This window comes from Gossypium hirsutum, chromosome A05 (genome assembly GCF_007990345.1).
Source record: "Gossypium hirsutum isolate 1008001.06 chromosome A05, Gossypium_hirsutum_v2.1, whole genome shotgun sequence".
NCBI lineage: Eukaryota > Viridiplantae > Streptophyta > Magnoliopsida > Malvales > Malvaceae > Gossypium > Gossypium hirsutum.
In genome coordinates this window covers 35,723,376-35,745,017 of record NC_053428.1, presented here as the reverse complement: position 1 = coordinate 35,745,017, position 21,642 = coordinate 35,723,376, and positions in this window count along the sequence as shown.

The following is a 21,642-nucleotide window of genomic DNA, read 5'->3' as shown; positions in this document are numbered from 1 at the left end:
GACTTAAACAGTAATATGTCTCATGAATAGATTTATTGTTCAGTGGTGAATTTAAAATAGAGCTATTTAAGTTCCAAACAATTCGCTTCATTTTAGATTAAGCTTGAACCTAGATTTTTCAACCTGAGCAGATATATTTTATTTCACTATTTATAAATAATAAAAATAAAGTGATTTTATGTTATTATTTATAATTTTATAATTAAATTTAAATTTAAATAAATAAATTATTATTTTTAAACAACTAAATAGATGATTTGGGCGGGTCAAGCTCCAACTACGGTATGAATGAAACTTTTTTAAAATTGAGCTTCAGCCTACTTCAATCATAATCTCTCTATGCCTTTACAGCTACTCTATGTTGTAAGGCATTACTCAAGGATCCACATCAAACCTCTCTATATAAGCTCCTCTTATAAGTAAAAAATATGCAGGATTAAATACTGAGTTGTTTTCGGTAAATATATTAAGAAATAAAAAAAATTCTCTTTAAAAAGACGGAAATTAAGCAGATTTTTTTGGACGATTTCAATGCCTCAAGGAAAGCATCTCAATATCAATGCTTAGGGAAATGGAAAGTCTGCCTAAGTGGTTGGGTTTTGCAGTTTTCTTTTGGTTTATTTATTGCTTTGTCGGGTGTTCTTATCTGTTTTAGATTTGGACTGATTTTATTTTGTTTTTTTTTTTGACTTTTCCTTGTGCTTTGGGCCTGTTTAGTTTTTGGGCTCTGTCTTTCCGTGTGCGTTGGGCCCCTTCAGTTTTTTGGGCTCTGTTTTAATAATGAAATCCAACCTTTCTTCCTTAAAAAAACAAAAAATTCATGGGAGAACTAAGATGTCCATTAAAATTTTATTCATTACTAAAATAACAAAGACAAACAAAGTGCACAATAGTCACTACTCAAAGCTACTAACAATCCTTGTGTAATAGCAATCAAATTTAATTATTTTAGCACAAAATATAAAAGACTATTATTTGATATATTTTCAGTGAAAAGTATATATTTATTTAGTAAAAGATATGACTATCTATTTGGATAGTTATGTCTTTATAAAAAGACATGAGAACTCCTTTAAATAGGAGTGAAAATTTATTTGTATGGTACATAAAAGAAAAAATTAAAAGTTTCTTTTTATCCTCCTCTATCTTAAATATTTCCAGATTGTTCTATAAATAATTACTATAGAAGTTCAATATAGAAATTGATACTCTTGCTATGCTCCGCTCAATGCTCAGTGGATTGTTTTTGTCCATGCAAAATATCGACAACTATTGAGCTTCATTGTATCATCAAGGTTTATTTGTCGATAACTCTCTTGCACACCAAAATATAGGTGGGGGCAAATAAAACCTTAAATGTAGTAGAATGGTTACACGCCTTCAAGCTTTCGATTAATTTCTTATAAGTTAATTTTTATCCCCACCCGCCAACAATTTTAAAATTCTATTTTCACAATTTTTGAGAAATTAAAGAAGGTTTACTTGTTTACCACGCATTCACATGCCACTACTAGCATGGTACTATGAGGATGACAATATTGAAAATTGTGGCTGTATTGAAGTTAGTGATCTTGTCAAATTTTGATTTAAATATTATGCAAAAAGTATGATTGTCTCATAGATTATTTATTTGATATAGATTAAATGCTAGTTTATCAAGGAAGTCAAAGAAATTTTTAAGCAATGTAAGGAAATGACGTTTCAGTTGGTGCCTTAAATCGACAACATATTCTTGTTTAGTGATTTGAAATCCTAATAATCATGTTTATTTGGTAAACTTCCAAATGTGAAAAGTTACGATTTTTTAAAAAGGTACTTATGTACTAATTGATACATTATATATAGATGTTTGGTAGGAGTTGAAATAATTAATCCATTCCATCCAAATTATGAGTTAAATTTTTTCAATACAAAAATTTTCTTTATTTCTCATGAACTTTAGATATTTAATGATTTGCTTTATTTGGGTCATGATATTAGTAACTAGCATTCGAGACATTATTTAAGTGTATTAATCGATAAATGATACCTTGAATCGAAGGTTATCATATAAATGATCATATAATATGAATTATCTTGGTTGATTTAAAATAACCATAGACTAAAAAAATGTACAATCATATATAAAATCATTTAGGTTATGGTATAAAGTTTGGACTAGAAGTGTTTTTGACAAGAGATGAAATAAATCATATGCAATTTGCATAGTTAATTTTTCTTGTTAAAGTAGACATTTGCTTATATAATAAGATCATTATTCTGATATGAATCTTCTAGTGAGAATGTGAACGTGATAATCATATATTTGAAATTGAGATCATATTGTGCATATTTATGATGGTGCGCATAGTTTTTATATACGACTTATAAATGATCTATTGTCTCACGATTCTCTAAAATTTTGAGATATAGTAAATTTGCTATGAATCAAAAGATCTCATGAGTATGGAAATAGTAATATGATTGGACATGATTTTAACCGTAGTAAAAAAGATTGGACAACTAGTGGTCCTCTAATATGTTTAGGTTCTAAAAATATATGAAACACCCTTATATGTATATGGTTTAAAAAAAAAGCTATGTTATATTGACTATGACAAGAAGCTATGAAAATAGCAAATATGTTATCTTGTTCCATCAAGAGGTTTGAAGCCTCCTTACAATATCTTACTTGGTGAAAAAGATATGATAATAACAATAAAATGATCATTGTGAATTGATAATCATTCAATGGATATTCTTAATTGCATTCTTTTATGAAAGAATGGATAATGAACACAATATGGATGTTGGTCTCATAAACTTTCAAGACAAATAAATATAAAGTTTCACCATGTGATACATAAAATTAACATAACTATGTTGGAAATTTGGAAATTCAACGCTTGGTATAATGTTAAGTTTTGAGTTTAATGAGATAAAGTACATCATCATTATGTAACTGCTAACACTATCACCCCATTGTGAAAAGTACTAAGTATCCATAATGATAAGGGGAATTATGAGTATTACACTATTAATAGACTCATAACATAAAAATGTTAGAGTGTTATAATTAATGGAACATTTTCGATGAGATCTACCTATGTGAGTGGAGCTGTGGCCGATTCTAGGAGTTCAAGGGCTTGGCTTTAACAACACTCATGAAAAGAAGTTACAGATACATGACCATAAATGTGTCCTTGGATGTTTAGGAAGCTATTGAAGAAGCCTATCAGATTGAAGCATGGTTGGCCCGATAATGAAAATATGGAAACTTAAGCTAATTGGGTAACTAATCTTAGAAGATTGAGGAAATCATATCTTGTAAAGATTAGATTAGATTTGATATGACATATCTTGTAAATCCCTAAATTCAAGGGATATGGTTAATCTCGTCCGTCGATGTAAATGTATCTCGACCATCAGTTTTGAGGGAGCTCAACTATAAATAGAGAGCCTCCCCCTCATTTGTACTCACTCCATTCATTGTTTCATTATTCTTTTTGAATAAGAGAATAGAGAGCATTTACTCAAACACTTTGTGTGCTTTTTTTCTTTTGTTCTTTGTAAGCTTCTTTTGGCATAAGTTTGCTTCCGCTTTATAAATTGGTGCCTTGGAGGAATTCTTAAGGAATCCTCACTTGAGTAAAGAATGACTTAGGCGAGTTTGGACGAACGGATCACCTAAGGCCGCACAGATCGTGAGATGAAAGATCTAGCCCCGTGACAAGTAGTATTCGAGCTATTGGTTCGAAGGCACTGTTGGGATGTCGAAATAAGAGTGAGCTGTAGTCGATTCTAGGAGTTTAAGGGCTTGGCTTTAACAACACTCATGAAAAGAAGTTACAAACACATGACCATATGTAACATCCATTACCCATATCCGATGCCGGGATAGGGTTCGAGGCGTTGCCAGACTAAAACAAAAACATTTATACAAAACCGAGACATAAAATTTTTTCCAAATTAAAACCATTCATTAACATTCATATTGTCCCTCATACAGGCTAACGAGGCCCAAAACATACATTGGGTGTGGTTCGAGACTAAACCGAGAACTTTCGAAACTTTTACAACACTTAAAAATTTTTTCTTGATTTGGAAGGTTACACGCCCGTGTGGGTAGGCTGTGTGGTCACACACATGCCTGTGTGGCTTGGGATATGCCTGTGTCCTTAGCCCGTGTAACTCTCTGTTTATGATGTCATCAACATGATAGGGTCACACGGTCAAGTCACACGCTCATGTGTTAGGCTGTGTGGCAAATTAAATTTTCATGAATAAGGTGCAGACTTCACACGGCCAGGGCACACGCCCATGTCCCAATGCAGTGTCTCTTACACGGACGAGACACACGGCCATGTCTCGTGCCCGTGTGTTTACTACTGGGCATTCTGTTTCTTAAAACTAAGATGCAGGGGACACATGGCCTAGACACATGCCCGTGTGTCTACCCGTATGTAAGGGTGAGTATTCGATCGAGTCGAGTTGAATTGAGTCAAAAAATTTCGAGTTAGTCGAGTTGACGAATCCTATTTTAGCAACCGAACTCAATTTGAAAATTTTTCAAATCGAGTCGAATCGAGTCAAAAAATTTCGAGTCGAGTCGAGTTAACAAATCCTATTATTTATACTCAATATTGCGTTTACATGGATAGATTATTTAACTAGTAAACGAAGTACAATATTATTTAACTACATAAACAATATAATTTACTAAATAATTACATGTAAAGATCTATTTTAGGCATGCAAAATAACTATATATATAACGTTGCAAAATGATCATTGTGGCCATAATTTGAGTCAACTACATAAGCTATTACACCACACCCATAGTGCATAATTATGCGTCAAGAACCATCTTTTATACTAAATAACAAAATGATATACCAAAAGCATGATATAGGGGTACATGTCACTACTATACAAAATATGATATAACAAAATGATACACCAAAAGTATGATATAGATGGTGTTATAGGCCAATTTGGCCCACTTACATCACACCAAGCCCTTAACCCATCAAAATACCTTCAGCCTAAATACATTTACAACCTAAACCCAAATATTACTAACCTAACTACCCATTTGAACCCATCAGCCAACCCTTACCCAACCCAATAACTAAACCTACCCAAACCCACAAAACCCAAGCCCGTTTACAACCATAGCCCAACACCCAAGACCCAAATCAGAACCAAAATGCCTAACCCTAACCCTAGCCGACTCAGCCACTTGCACCAGCCCTCTGACACCAACCAGTAACCCCATCCCCTGGCACTACCTGCCCGTAGTCACCTCCACCGTTCACCCACCACCTGCACAAGCATGCAATAGCAATCAACAATAAGAAACAGACAGTGTAAAATGAGCTATAAAAGCCGAATGTGAAAACAGATAGGGGTTCAGATCAATACAAAAATTAGATTTCAATACAAAGAACACCATAATCTCAATGCAAGAACAGTGATTCAAACACCCAGAATCAGGAATAAAAAAAAACAAAAGTATTAGGGATCAAAACCCTAAGGTGATTTTTTTTATTTTCATTTCTATTTTATTTTCAATTTTTTTATATCCCTAAAAACATAGGAATAAATAAATAATAATATTTTAAAACATAGAAATAAAATACAAAAAAATTAAATTCCTTACCTTTTCCGGCCACCGTGTATGGTGGCCGGCACCGGCGCTGGTGAGACTCCGGTGACCGATCTATGACCGGAAATCGCTCTCCCCTCTCCCCTCTCTCTTTTTTTTCTGATTCGGTCCCCAAATGATTTTTTTTTCTGATTTAAAGGCTATTTATAGCCTTTCAAAATGGTGCCGTTTTGGCATTAGAATTCATGGCTGAAACTGTGTCGTTTCACCGTGGATCGGGTCGACCCGACCCTACCAGCTAGGGTCTGCGTGTTTTTTAACTAGAGGGGCTAATTGCGCTTTCAGCCCCTCCGCTTTCTTATAGTTTTACAATCAGATTTATTGTGTTTTGTAATCTAGCCCTTTAATTTGTTGTGTTCTCCAATCTGGTCCCCGTGCATACGCTGCGTTTTGATGAGAGGGAACATTTTCTGTTTTAGTCCTCCTAAGTTATGCGCGCGTGACATTTTGATCCTTTTTTCTTTATTTCTTTTTAAATTCGCCCCGAAACTTCGTTTTATGTTCGATTTAGTCCCTTATGTGTTAGTATACTTTTATTTTTCAAATTACTTGGTCATTATTTTCTGTTATTTATTATTATTAGTTATAATCTATATAGTTATTTTATTTATTTATTACATGTATAGTATAGGATCTTTTATATATGTATATGTACTTAGTATACTTAGGTATTATATTATATATATTTTTATATGTTATATATACTTTTAATATTATATATTATATATATCATATATATATTTTTAATGTTGTATTATTATGTTTTAATATTATATTATGTATATATTTTCATATTATATTATGTACATATATTTTCTAATATTTTTTATATATATTATCATGTATATATTTTGATATTATTAGTTATATATTTTTATATACTATTTCGTGTATATACTTTAGTATCATAGTTATATATTTTTATACTATCTTATATATATATTTTTATGCATATATTTTCTTTTACATATCGTGTATACACACCTTTAATATATCATAGATATATGTTTATACCCTATTAGTTAGTTTTATATACTAATTCATATGTATATTTCTCATGCTAATTCATATACTTTTTATATATATAATCCTTACTATTGTTATTAATACTATTATATATTTCATTATATATATGTATATGTATATGCAGTAGTTTTCATTATTTCATTTCAATATTTTGTATTATTTGTTTCATTTTCTTTTGTAATATTATTATACACATCGGTGTATATATTCCTTATGTGTATACATTTTTCAATATTTATTTTATATAAATATTATGTATATATATTTTAACATTACAAATTATGTTTTTACTATCTTAAGTATTATTTCAAATACTATATATAGTATATCTGTAGCATTATCACTATTTATATATATGTGTTTTATGTAACTTACTCTAAATGTCATTTTTTTACATATGTATATTTATTGTGTTCTCGTATTTGATACTATAATTACATTTAATCTTGCATGCGTAGTTAGTGCTTGTTAATATTATTGTCATATTCATTATTTGCTTCCATGTATTACTGTCTTTTATTTTTATTTCATATCCATGTGCTTTACATCTAAAACGAAAATCTTTTTCTAATTTATTTCAATAAACAAGGCAACATACCGATTTAATATTAAGTCGTCGATTTCATCGCTATGTTGGGTGAATATCTATCGACTAGGGTTAAAACGGTATGTCCTTCTCAAAAATAAAAAAAAAACATTGAAAATTCTTGTGTTTCAACTAGATCACGGCTAAATCTTACATTGAACTCGTATTTTTGAAAATCAAGAAAACACACGTTTTACAAGATACCAATTTTGGGCGTCGCGAGGGTGCTAATACCTTCCTCGCGCGTAACCGACTCCCGAACCCTAATTTTTCTCTGGATTTTGACGTAGACCTAAACTCAGCCTTCTTTTTGTTTTAAAAATAAATTTATTAGGTGTCCGATCACACCTATAAAAAGGATCGGTGGCGACTCTTTTTTTTTTGTAAAATCAAACTTCAGTTTTTAAATTTTCAATAAATCGCCACAATTAGCGACCAAGCTAAGCTAAATTTTTTACGTCGCTACTGCTGACGACTCCACTGGGGACTCATTTTTGAGAGTCGAGTCGAATTAAACGCGTGTTGTCAAAATTTTTAAAATTCCTTGTTCAAATTAATATTTAGTCGTGATCCTAAAATTGTGTTTTTGAAAAATCATGCATTTGCATCGTGTTGTATATATTCTTCTAACTTGTTTTGTTTGGTTGTTTTAAAGCTTTAAATTTTTATGGTTTTAGTTTTGGTTTAGTTTTTAAATAAAACGTAAAGGTTTGTGAGTTTCTCCCCACACACCGTGCACTTGCGTTTTAAATAACATGAGCTCTCTACCCGAGCTCCGTCCGTTTAAGTGAAAGTAAACACTATACCTTCGTGAGTTAACTCGTCCCTCCACACAGGCTAGTGAATACTTTCGGGTTACATATGACTTATGCTTTCGTGGGTTAACTTGTCCCTCCGCATAGGCATAAGTAAATGTAATCCCTCGAATTGAACTCGTGAGCCTGTGATGGGCTACGACCGAGGCTTCGTACTAGTCTTAGTAGACGATAGTGCGAACAATTCTAGTACCTGTCTAGAACCGAAACTGCATATAGTGAACCGTATGAGCCACCTAATTAGAGCCATGCCGAACCTCTGTTCGTTGATAGTCACCAAAATAAGTAGATGGGAGAAATGCCTCTTACCTTTTATCTCTTTGACATTTACACTTTTTATTTGATTTTCCGTAATTTATATTTGTTGTGATTACTAACCAAGGTTGTTTGTCTTTATTTTTATTTTTCATCATGCATTATAGGCATCATATTAGGAAGGTGTTGACTAGAGATTGGTTGCCAAAAAACGAGTTTCTAATGGAAGAGTTAATTATACAAATAACCGAGAAGAACGCCGTGGTTCGGGACCGGTCTCTAAAAACTCAGAAAGAAAAAGGGGATAGTCTAGTGGAGGGATGTATTGCCAATCTGCCCGAGCACGCAACTGTGAATGTTCGCCAGAATAACCTTGAAGATTTGGTTCGGGTTTGGAATCAGTGGGACTTGGACACTAGGGGTATCTTCACCGAGAGATATGGAGACATAGCCAATTTGATTGCTGTCAACGTAGACAAACGATTGATCTAAGCCATGGTCAGATTTTGGGATCTGGCTTACCAATGTTTTACCTTCAATCGAGAAAATATGACTCCGACTATAGAGGAGTACGTTGCTTTGCTTCATGTTGAAAATGCGCAATTCTATAAAATATATGTGAAGGAGCCTAAGCCGATGACCTTCAAGAAAAAGTTAATGAGATTGACAGACATGACTGACGCCTGGGCTGAAAAACAGATAAAGAAGAAGAATGAAACCATTTGCATTCCATGGTCTTCCCTACGAGAATTGGTTCTGAGCCATCCTGACATGTTGAAAAGGGTAAATCTATTCGCTTTGGCCATTTACGGTTTGATCATCTTCCCGAAAGTCCTTGGACATATAAAAGTTGCGGTGGTGGATTTCTTCGAAAGATTAAAACAAGGAATCAACCCTGTCCCGACCATATTGGCCGAAACCTTTAGATCATTAAACAGTTGTAGGAAAACGGGGAAATGACGCTTTATCGGATGCGCGCAGTTACTAAATGTCTGGATTTTGAGCCATTTTTAGAAAGTAGAGCGCACGCCGTATACATGTTTTCAAAAAATTTCGCCCCGTTGGAGGCCTATATTGAGAGAGAATGGCCAAAGGATGTCATTAAAGAACATTGGGTTTCAGTTTTTCAGAACCTTCGAGCTGAAGATGTAACCTGGAGAGCACCGTGGATCCGCTCTTTGGTTCTGTTATACAAGGTTGAAAATCAAGATTGGGTACCACTACTCGGATTATGGGGAGGAGTTGGATATGCCCCGCTATTAGTCCAAAGGCAATTTTCTTTGCGATAATTCGTACCCGCCACTAGAGGATTAGCATAGTCCGAGTTTACTTTTGCAGGTGAAGGGTTTATGAAGAGGGTCCGAGACACTGCAAAGTTTTAGAAGAAAATTCATCTCATGGAATTAGCCCTATATGCTGATACCCTCACCTAAGATTACGACATATGGAGAAAGTAACGGGTGAACAGTCAGCAAATCTCATCAACGAACTACACCGTCCAGAATCCTTTCTCGGAGGGAATGCCGTTTGAGCTAGAAATGACAAGACAAGAATTTGAACAAGAAAAGGCCAAGATGTCTCAGGACCTTAATGCTCTTCAAGAAGAAAACTACCAATTGAATATCAACGTTCAGATTGAAAGATCCAGAACTAAAAAAGTGCAAAAAGAGGCTGAAATCGTAAGAAATGACTTAAGGGACCTCCATCTGGAAAATAAAAATTTAAGAGGCACAATAAAAAATAGTGGGCTGGGCAAGTTGTCGGCAGAATGGAAAGAATAAATAAGCAACATTAATGGCGGGATGGAATTTTGGAAAGGAAAAGCAAAGAAAGAGGAGGAAAAGGCTGCGCGGGCTATGATGGAACTAAGGAAGAAGAACGCCGAATATGAAGCTGTGTCTGCCAAGGTAATGACTAGTCGATCTAAACGTCAAGAACTAAAAGAGAGGATACGAGAGTTAGAAGACATGCTGCAAGATTGTCAACAACAACTAGATACTCTCTTGAAGGCTTTGGAAGAAAAACATAGTTAGTATGATAGAGACGTTCGTGCTTACGAAGAGGGCCTCCAAGAAAAAGAAATGCAACTTAGCTATTTGATCAATGAAGTTTGTAGGGTAGCCATGCACGTGGTACAATTATCGAAAGAAGTTGAAATTCTCATTTGCCAATTCCCTCCAAGTCGAAGATCAAACATATCAGAGTTCTTAGCACGAGTAAAGAAATATGGCGATATAGCTAGGAAGTTTGTGTAATAGTTGAATCGAAAATGACAAAATATTTTGTAATGAACTCTTTTGATGAATGAAATGCCTAAATAGGGGCTATCTTGAAATCAACACCAACTTCTTGCATTTCTTTCATGACTAACATTCATTTGACATTTATGCATTCATTCATTCATTCATTCATTCATTGCATATCCCATAATCGTTCTCTGAGGTTAAAACATACAATTCGCAGTTGTAATACCATGAGACTGGAACCACGTCATTCGTATAGAACGCGTCGACAAGCTAGGGCAATGGAGGCTGAATTCAATGAAAAGATGGAAATAGTTCAGAGGGAATTACAAGAGCAGTTGGTCAAGTCACAGCAAGAGACAAGAGACTTAATGGTGAGATCTCGAGAAGAATCGCTCGAACAAAGGGACCAAATGGCCAAGATGATGGAAATGATGTCAGCTCTAGTAAAAGGAAAGAGACCTATGAACCCTGACGTTGTGGAACCACAGTCAAGGGTTAACCTCGATCAAGATCTGTCCCATCCGCCAGGTTTTATTCCACCACATGCCCACGCAACACAAAGAGGGTACGCTCAATGGAAACCTACAGGCCTGGAGCAACGACCTGCGCCACCTGCTAATTTGGGGTAGGGAATGTTCGTATCAAACCCGATGGCTAGTCCCGCTGATTCATTCGTTCTAGATTTGGACGATCCAACAGAGATAGCCAGGTTGAAATCGGATAATCACGATGCAAATGAGAAATATAGGAGCCTAGAGGAAAAACTCAAAGCGATGGAAGGCACTGAAGTCTTCTCCGCACTAGGTGGTAAAGAACTCAGTTTGGTGCCCGATCTAATTTTGCCTCCGAAGTTCAAGGTGCCTGATTTTGAAAAGTACAATGGGACAAGATGCCCAAAAGCACATCTTATCATGTTCTGCCGGAAGATGACCGGCTATGTGAACGAAGATAAGCTACTCATACATTGCTTTCAAGATAGTCTAGTAGGGTCGGCTCTTCGGTGGTATAACCAGCTTAGTAGGGAAAAGATCCGATCCTGGAAGGACTTGGCATCAGCATTCTGTGAGCAGTATAAGCATGTATCGGATATGGCGCCTGATCGAATGACTCTACAAATGATGGAAAAGAAACCAGCAGAAACCTTTAGACAGTATGCGCAAAGGTGGAGAGATATCTCGGCCCAAGTGGAGCCTCCACTGACTAAGACTGAGATAACGGTCCTTTTTATCAACACCTTGAAAGCTCCATTTTATGACAAACTAGTGGGAAGTGCTACGAAGGACTTTGCGGATATTGTAATATCTGGTGAGTTTATAGAGAATGCCGTCAAGAGCGGTAGAATAGAAGGTCAAGAAAGTTCAAGAAGGGTAGCGCCCATGAAGAAGAAAGAACCAGAAGCCCATATGGTGGGAATGAGAAGCCGTTATACCCCTAATCCATATCCAAACCCACCCCAACCTCGAAATTATCCACCTCTGAATTTCTATTATCCCCCTCAAACCCCTTACTACCAAGCATCACCTCCTTCCTACCCCGTATACGCTACGAACAACCAAAGACCCATCACCACATTCCCACAAAACATTGTACCCGCTCAAAGCCAACCTAGAAACGAACCAATTCCAGTAAGGCCTAATCCCGAGAGACCGCAATTTACTCCTATCCCTGTGTCGTATGGGGAATTATACCCAAAAATTTTAGAGAAGCAATTGATATCTCCCCATTACATGGCACCTATTAAGCCTCTATACCCGAAATGGTATGATCGAAACGCTAGTTGTGTATACCATGCTGGGAATCAGAGGCACTCTACGAAAAATTGCCTTGCCTTCAAAAGGAGAGTTCAAGGACTCATCGATGCGGGTATTCTACGATTTGATGGTACTGGCGGTACAACCGGGAACCCATTCCCAAATCACACCGAAGGGAATTTGAACGCAGTGGAAGAAGAGGACAAACGGCAAAGTAGAAGAAGGGTTTTTGAAATAAGAACACCTCTGCAGAAAATCTGAGAGGTACTGGTTAAGAAGGGATTGCTCTGTCGCCCTAACAGTAATTTCAGAGAAGGAAGTCAAGGTTTTTGCGATTTCCATGGAATTGTAGGGCACGACATTCAGTCATGTGAGGAATTTAAAAGGTTACTTCAAAACATGATGGATAATAAGGAGATTGAGATCTTTTATAAAGGCGAAGAGACCGATAAAGGAGAAATATACGCCTCTGACCATCAATTGTCAGGTTTCCCGTATAGCGCCGACCGACCGTTAATAATTTATTACGATGCAAAGAAAGAGCCGGTAAAACCAAAAGTGATAATCGAGGTGCCATCTCCTTTCCCCTACAAGGACAATAAAGCAGTACCATGGAAATACCACTTCAATATTGTCATACCTGAAGATGAAAAACCCAAAGCCATTGCTGGAAGTGTCGGGGAAATAGGTCATTTCACTCGTAGTGAAAGATGCTATTCTAAAGAAGTCGAGCTGGCAAAGAAGAATAGTGACTTGAAACAGAAAGAAAAAGCACCAATACATGTGACCAAAGATGAGCATGAAACTGTGCTTGAACAAGAAGCTAAAAAGCCTGTGGACAATGAGGAAGCACAGAAATTCTTAAAATTTATCAAGCACAGTGAGTACAACGTGGTGGAACAATTGAGTAAGCAACCAGCGCGAATCTCGGTATTATCTCTGCTAGTAAATTTAGAACCACACCGGAACACCTTGTTAAAGGTGTTGAATCAAGCTTACGTGGCAAGCAATATATCTGTTGAGAAGCTTGACAGATGGGTGAATAACCTAAACGCGGATAATTTCATTTCTTTTAGTGATGATGAAATACCACCCAATGGTAGAGGCTCCGTGAAAGCATTGCATATCACAACCCACTGTAAGGGTTATATAATAACGAATGTGCTCATCGACAATGGATCGGTACTCAACATCATGCCTTTGGCCACACTTTCCAGGATTCCGATGGATTTGTCCTATCGAAGGCCTTGCCATTCCACAGTAAGGGCATTCGATGGAACAAGACGAGAAGTCATGGGAAAAATCGAGATCCCTCTAGAAGTGGGTCCCTACATATATGATGTTGAATTTCAAGTCATGGACATTACACTATCATACAATTGTCTCTTGGGAAGACCTTGGATCCATTCTACTGGAGCAGTCTCATCATCCCTCCATCAAAAGGTGAAATTTATCATGGATGGCTATTTTGTCACTGTCGAAAGAGAAGAAGACATTGTCGCATCTATCTCTACTGATGTGCCATACCTTGAAGTAAGCAAAGACGCAGTGGAATGTTCCTTCTGATCCCTTGAATTTGTCAATGCCACTTTTGTCGCTGAGGGAAACAGAGTTCCGGTGCCGAAACTGTCGAGAAATACTAGAATGGGTGTCAAATTGACTGTAGGAGGGGGAGCTCGAGTGAGAAAATGTTTAGGGAGATATCTGCAAGGAATAGTTAGGGCTCTAAAGCCAGTACACAACAAGGCCCGACACGGTTTGGGGTTCCAGCCGGACATACGTCAAAGAAGAAAACAATGGAAAAAGGATCAAGAGAGAAGGATTGCAAGAACTTTGGGCCGAAAATTAGAATGGGAGCCCATAACGTACCCTCCTTTGTTAAAAACATTTACATCTGCAGGAATGATGTACCCAGAGCAAAATGATCCACGAAGTACGATGTTATTAATTGAAAGGGGTCTTCAGAATGTCAGTATAAATGTCATTGACAAAGGAAGTGATGCAATTAAGGATGTTTCAACGATACGCCCTTGTCCGCCTAGATTCGTTCTGAATAATTGGACTGCTGTGGAGCTCCTTGTAGTTTCTAAATCTTCTCCAGAGTAATGCTCAATATTAACACTATTCTTTTTGTGTGACCCTAAGTAATAGAGGGATTATTTTGTAAGAGTTTATGATTCGCTCTTTATCATTTAAATGAACATCAATGAAGATGCATTTTGTCACGATCTTTCGCATTATCACTAATTTCATAATCATTTTCTCATTTCATAGCCTATCCCTACAATTGCCTCATGCCATGCCATAACATTTCGTTTGTTGGTTCCAATACTTGGATGCCTCTCTATAGTTTCCTTTTCCATTCAACTTTCAGGTACTCAGATATCAACGGCATGAACAAACCTGTTACGAGTCCTGAAATCGATTTTGAGAAGGTTGTTTGTTTAGGAGAATTCGAAGCCGAAGAAAATGTCGAAAACTATGTCTCATCTCCTAACTTGCTAAGAATGGTGGAACAAGAGGATAAACAGATTTTGCCTTACCAAGAATCTGTTGAAACAATAAATTTGGGAACTGAAGAAAAGAAGTAAGAAGTGAAGATTGAGACCTCTATTTCAGGGGGTACCAGGCACAATTTGATTGCTTTGCTCCGTGAGTACAAAGATGTATTCGCATGGTCATATCAGGATATGCCAGGATTAGATGAAGATGTAGTGGTCCATAGGCTCCCATTAAAGCCAGAATGCAAACCCATTCAACAAAAGCTAAGACGGATGAGACCTGAAATGTTGTTGAAAATAAAGGAGGAAGTTAAGAAGCAATTTGATGCTGGCTTCCTACAAGCCTCCAAATATCCAGAATAGGTGGCTAACATAGTCCCGGTACCAAAGAAAGACGACAAAGTACGAATGTGCGTGGATTATCGTGACCTGAATCGAGCAAGTCCTAAAAATAATTTTCCTTTGCTACACATCGATACATTGGTGGATAACACAGCAAAGCATTCATTGTTTTCTTTCATAGATGGATTCTCGGGGTATAATCAGATCAAGATGGCCCCTGAGGATATGGAGAAAACTACTTTCATAACAATGTGGGGAACATTCTACTACAAGGTAATACCGTTCGGATTAAAGAATGTTGGGGCAACATATCAGAGGGCTATGGTGACATTATTCCATGACATGATACATAAAGAAATAGAGGTCTACGTCGACGATATGATTGCTAAATCCATAGGGGAAGAAAAGCATGTAGTGAACTTGAAGAAGTTGTTCGACAGACTGAGAAAGTTCCAGCTAAGGCTCAATCCGGCCAAATGTACGTTTGAGGTTACCTCGGGAAAATTGCTAGGCTTCATCGTCAGCGAAAAAGGCATTGAAGTTGATCCAGATAAGATAAAAGCCATTCAAGAACTACCACCTCCGCGCACGCAAAAAGAGGTCAGAGGATTTTTAGGGAGGTTGAACTACATCGCTCGGTTCATTGCTCTACTGACCAACCAGTGCGACCCAATTTTTTGACTCCTTCGAAAAAATAATCCGGGAGAATGGAATGAGGAATGCTAGGTGGCCTTTGATAAAATAAAGCAATATTTGTCTAGTCTTCCAGTGCTAGTGCCGCCAACTCCAGGAAGACCATTGATACTGTATTTTGACTGTGTTCGAAAATTCAATGGGTTGCGTATTCGGGAAAGAAAGAAAAGGTGATTTACTACCTCAGCAAAAAGTTCACTGAATATGAGGCAAGGTATTCATCCATTGAAAAATACTGTTGCGCTTTGGTTTGGGTAGCTCGGAGACTCAGGTAATATATGTTGTATCATACGACATGTTTAATTTCAAAGCTGGATCCAATAAAGTACATGATGGAATCACCTGCACTCTCAGGACGAATGACACGGTGGCAGATCTTGTTATCAGAATACGACATTGTCTATGTGAGCCAAAAGTCAATAAAAGGAAGCGTAATAGCTGACTTCTTAGCAACTCGAACAACGGAGGAATACGAGCCATTGAGATTTGATTTCCCAGATGAAGACTTTATGTGCATTACAGAAAAAGAGTGCAAGTCATCAAAAGAAAAATCATGGAAGATGAGCTTTGATGGTGCATCAATGCCTTGGGGCATGGGATTGGAGCAGTCTTGGTATCACCAGAAGGGAACCATTATCCGTTCATTGCCAGGTTGGATTTATTCTGTACCAACAACATAGCAAAAATATGAGGCCTGTATCATGGGACTTCGTGCAGTAATCGAACGAAACATCAAAACTTTAGAGGTATACGGAGACTCAGCATTGGTGATTTATCAAATTTTTGGAGAGTGGGAAGTGAGAGATTTGAAATTTGTCAAATATAGTGATCTAGTGGCAGGACTGATCAAAGAATTCAAAGAAATAACTTTTAATTACTTCCCACGAGAAGAAAATCAATTAGCTGATGCCTTGGCCACTTTGGCTTCAATGTTTAAAGAAAACAGAGAAACAAAAATAATGCCTCTTCAAATGAGCATATATGAAGTCCCTGCACATTGTTTTAGCATTGAAAAAGAGCCAGATGGACGGCCATAGTTCCATGATGTCTTAAAATATATCAAGAATCAAAAGTATCCTGAACAAGTAAATGAGAACAATAAAAGAACAATCAGAAGAATGGCAGCGGGATTTGTTCTTAATGGGGACATCCTATACAAAAGAGGAAAAGATCAGGTGCTCTTGAGATGTGTAGATGCTGTTGAGGCCAGAAAAATACTTGAAGATGTCCATGAGGGAATCTGTGGGACACATGCCAATGGGTTCACTATGGCCAGGAAGATTATGAGATTCGGTTATTACTGGTTGACGATGGAAAGCGACTGCATTACTTTTGCAAGAAAATGCCACAAATGTCAAATTTATGGCGATAAGATTCACGTAGCCCCTTCGCCCTTTCATGTCATGACTTCTCCATGGCCCTTTTCTATGTGGGGCATGGATGTTATAGGGCCAATTTCCCCAAAAGCTTCTAATGGACACCGATTCATTTTTGTGGTCATTGATTATTTCATAAAATGGATAGAGGCCACTTCGTTTACCAATGTGACAAAGACTGCAGTTTGTAGGTTTCTAAAAAAGGAAATCATTTGTCGATATGGTTTGCCTGAAAGAATCATTTCAGGTAACGCCATGAATCTGAACAACAAAATAATGAAGGAAGTGTGTGAGCAATTTCGAATAAAGCATCATAACTCATCGCCCTATCGCCCGAAAATGAACGGAGCTGTTGAAGCGGCCAACAAGAATATTAAGAAGATTATTGGGAAAATGACTGAGACATATAAAGACTGGCACGAGAAGCTACCATTTGCTTTGTATGCATATCGCACATCTGTGCGGACATCTACGGGAGCAACTCCTTTCTCTCTGGTCTATGGCATGGAAGCTGTGCTACCTATATCCCTTCTCTATGAGTCTTAATGGAGTCAAAATTAGAGGAAGCAGAATGGGTCTGAGCTCGATATGACCAGTTAAACCTCATCAAAGAAAAACGTCTGAAGGCAATTTGTCATGGACAGATGTACCAGAAGAGAATGATCGCGGCCCATGACAAGAAAGTACGGCCAAGAGAATTCCACGAAGGAGAGCTTGTGCTGAGAAAGATTCTCCGAATACAAAAAGACCTACAAGGAAAATGGGCACCAAATTGGGAAGGACCATACGTCGTAAAGAAAGCATTCTCGGGTGGAGCTTTGATTCTCACTGAGATGGATGGGAAAGAGTTACCGAATCCAGTGAACTCAGATGCTGTGAAGAAATATTATGCTTGAAAAAAATCAAGATGATAACCCGAAAAAAGGGCATCTTAAAAAAAAAAGAGAGAGATCAAGGTGAAAACCCGAAAAGAGCATCTTGATTAACACAAAAAATTAGGATGAAAATCCGAAAGGGCGTCCTAATGAAACCAGCACTGGCTTAAAAAGTAAGGCGTTTTGCATGGTGGGTCAAACAGCGGGACTACAGTATTTGAAGCATTTCAGCAGCTCGAAATCTTCTACGCAAGAAGCCATGCTCGAAAAGATTCTTGATTGAGAAATGTGGAAGAGTTCATGCGTTGAATATATAGAGCATTTGTATCCATTGAATGCGATCCCTTTTCTCTTTATGACATTTTTTACTATCATCGATTAACTTTCTTTGTTTGCTATATTTGAAATAAATAAATGTGAGGTATCCTTTTGTTCCTACCTGACCATTTTCATGCATCTAATTATGTGGTTTATTTACTTGATAAATAGTGAAATGACATACTCTAAACAAAAGAAATGTTAAGCATTACCCGGATAAGAATTGGATAAGTACAAGAGCCTCAAAGTAAGGATAAAGTTCAACTAGGGGCAAAAGAGTGATATCTGAGAAACGTAGATTACTCGTGAAGCTAGAGGACGGGTACAGGGCCTGAAGAGAAAGTCAAGAGTCAAAGCAATGAACACAGATCATCAAAAATCATGACAGAAAGAGGCATATGACAAACAAGCCCAATGCGCATAGCATGATCATGTAGGCATAAAGGCATTTAAGACCAACATGTGCATATCATGATAACATCATACATGAGATAGACAGGTACTCCAGCAGAGCAAGAAATTTTGAATGATAGTTATACTAGATCAAGGAAAAGACACCTGAGTTCCACCAGATGACAGGTTTTGGTATTTTGATGTTTATTTTCAAAATTCAACTTATATTGCGAGAGGTGAGTTGAGCCTCGACTCACATGCTGAGGAGTTTTCAATTTCTATTTTTTCAATTTATATTTTTCGAAAATCAACTCATATTGTGAGAGGTGAGTTGAGCCTCAGGACACGCTGAGGTATTTTCAATATCTGTTTTTCAATTTTTGTTTTTCAAAAATCGACTCATATTGCGAGAGGTGAGTTGAGCCTCAGGACACGATTAGGTATTTTCAATTCCTGTTCTTTCAATTTATATTTGTCAAAAAATCAACTCATATTGCGAGAGGTGAGTTGAGCCTTGGGTCACATGTCGAGGTATTTTCAAAATCTACTTTTAAGTTTCAAAAAGACCAACTCATATGGCGAGAGGTGAGTTGAGCCTTGGCTTACGTGCTGAGGTATTTTTAATTTCTGTTTTAATGTCTGTTTTAAAGAGTCAATTCATATTACGAGAAATGAGTTGAGCTCAGGATCACATGCCAAGTAAAGAATAAAGATTGGAGCTGATTGAAGACACCAGATTTTGCATCCCTGAAGTTGCAGTGGAGCAAGATTAAAGTTGCAAGTCTTGCCTCCCTGAAGTTGCAGTGGAGCTGATCGAGGATATCAGATCTTGCCTTTCTAAAGTTACAGAAGAAAAGACCACAAACCCTATCTCACTGAAGCGATAGAAGAGCAGATTGAAGATTAGATTGAAGCTACAAGGCGTATATTAGAAGATGCAGTAGATTGAACCAAAGCTACAAGATGCGGTGGACTGGAAGGAGACTACCTGAGCAAGAAGAGCACCAAAGAAGTCAAGACTCAGCAAGACTGGGCAAAATTGGCCTTTCTTTGTGTTTTTGCTCTATTCTCGTTACACGACAATGAGCAAAGAGGGGCAACTGTTATAGGCCAATTTGGCCCACTTACATCACACCAAGCCCTTAACCCATCAAAATACCCTCAGCCTAAATACATTTACAACCCAAACCCAAATACTACTAACCTAACTACCCATTTGAACCCATCAGCCAACCCTTACCCAACCCAATAACTAAACCTACCCAAACCCACAAAACCCAAACCCATTTACAACCATAACCCAACACCCAAGACCCAAATCAGAAACAAAATGCCTAACCCTAACCCTAGCCGACTCAGCCACTTGCACCAGCCCTCTGACACCAGCCAGTAACCCCATCCCCGGGCACCACCTGCCCGTAGTCACCCCCACCGTTCACCCACCACCTGCACAAGCACGCAATAGCAATCAACAATAAGAAACAGACAGTGTAAAATGGGCTATAAAAGCCGAATGTGAAAATAGATAGGGGTTCGGATTTTTTCATCAATACAAAAATTAGATTTCAATACAAAGAACACCATAATCTCAACGCAAGAGCAGTGATTCAAACACCCAGAATCAGGAAATCAAAAAAACAAAAGTATCAGGGATCAAAACCCTAAGGTGATTTTTTTTATTTTCATTTCTATTTTATTTTCAAATTTTTTTTCTATACCCCTAAACACATAGAAATAAATAAATAATAATATTTTAAAACGTAAAAATAAAATACAAAAAAAAGTTAAATTGCTTACCTTTTTCGGCCACCGTGTATAGTGGCCGGCGCCTGCGCTGGTGAGACTCCAGTGACCGGACTGGTGACCGGTCTATGACCGAAAATCGCTCTCCCCTCTCCCTCTCTCTTTTTTTTCTGATTCAGTCCCCAAATGATTTTTTTTTCTAATTTAAAGGCTATTTATAACCTTTTAAAACGGTGCCGTTTTGGCATTAGAATTCATGGCTGAAACGGTGTCGTTTCATCGTGGATCGGGTGACCCGACCCTACCCGCTAGGGTCCGCGTGTTTTTTAATTGGAGGGGCTAATTGCGTTTTCAGCCCCTCCGCTTTCTTATAGTTTTACAATCAGATTTATTATGTTTTGTAATCTAGCCCTTTAATTTGTTGTTTTTTCCAATCTGGTCCCCGTGCATACGCTGCGTTTTGATGAGAGGGAACATTTTCTGTTTTAGTCCTCCTAAGTTATGCGCGCGTGACATTTTGATCCTTTTTTCTTTATTTCTTTTTAAATTAGCCCTGAAACTTCGTTTTATGTTCGATTTAGTCCCTTATGTGGTAGTATACTTTTATTTTTCAAATTATTTGGTCATTATTTTCTGTTATTTATTATTATTAGTTATAATCTATATATTTATTTTATTTATTTATTACATGTATAGTATAGGATCTTTTATATATGTATATGTACTTAGTATACTTAGGTATTATATTATATATATATTTTTATATGTTATATATACTTTTAATATTATATATTATATATATCATATATATTTTTAATGTTGTATTATTATGTTTCAATATTATATTATGTATATATTTTCATATTTTATTATGTACATATATTTTCTAATATTTTTTTATATATATTATCATGTATATATTTTGATATTATTAGTTATATATTTTTATATACTATTTCGTGTATATACTTTAGTATCATAGTTATATATTTTTATATTATCTTATATATATATTTTCATGCATATATTTTCTTTTACATATCGTGTACACACACCTTTAATATATCATAGATAT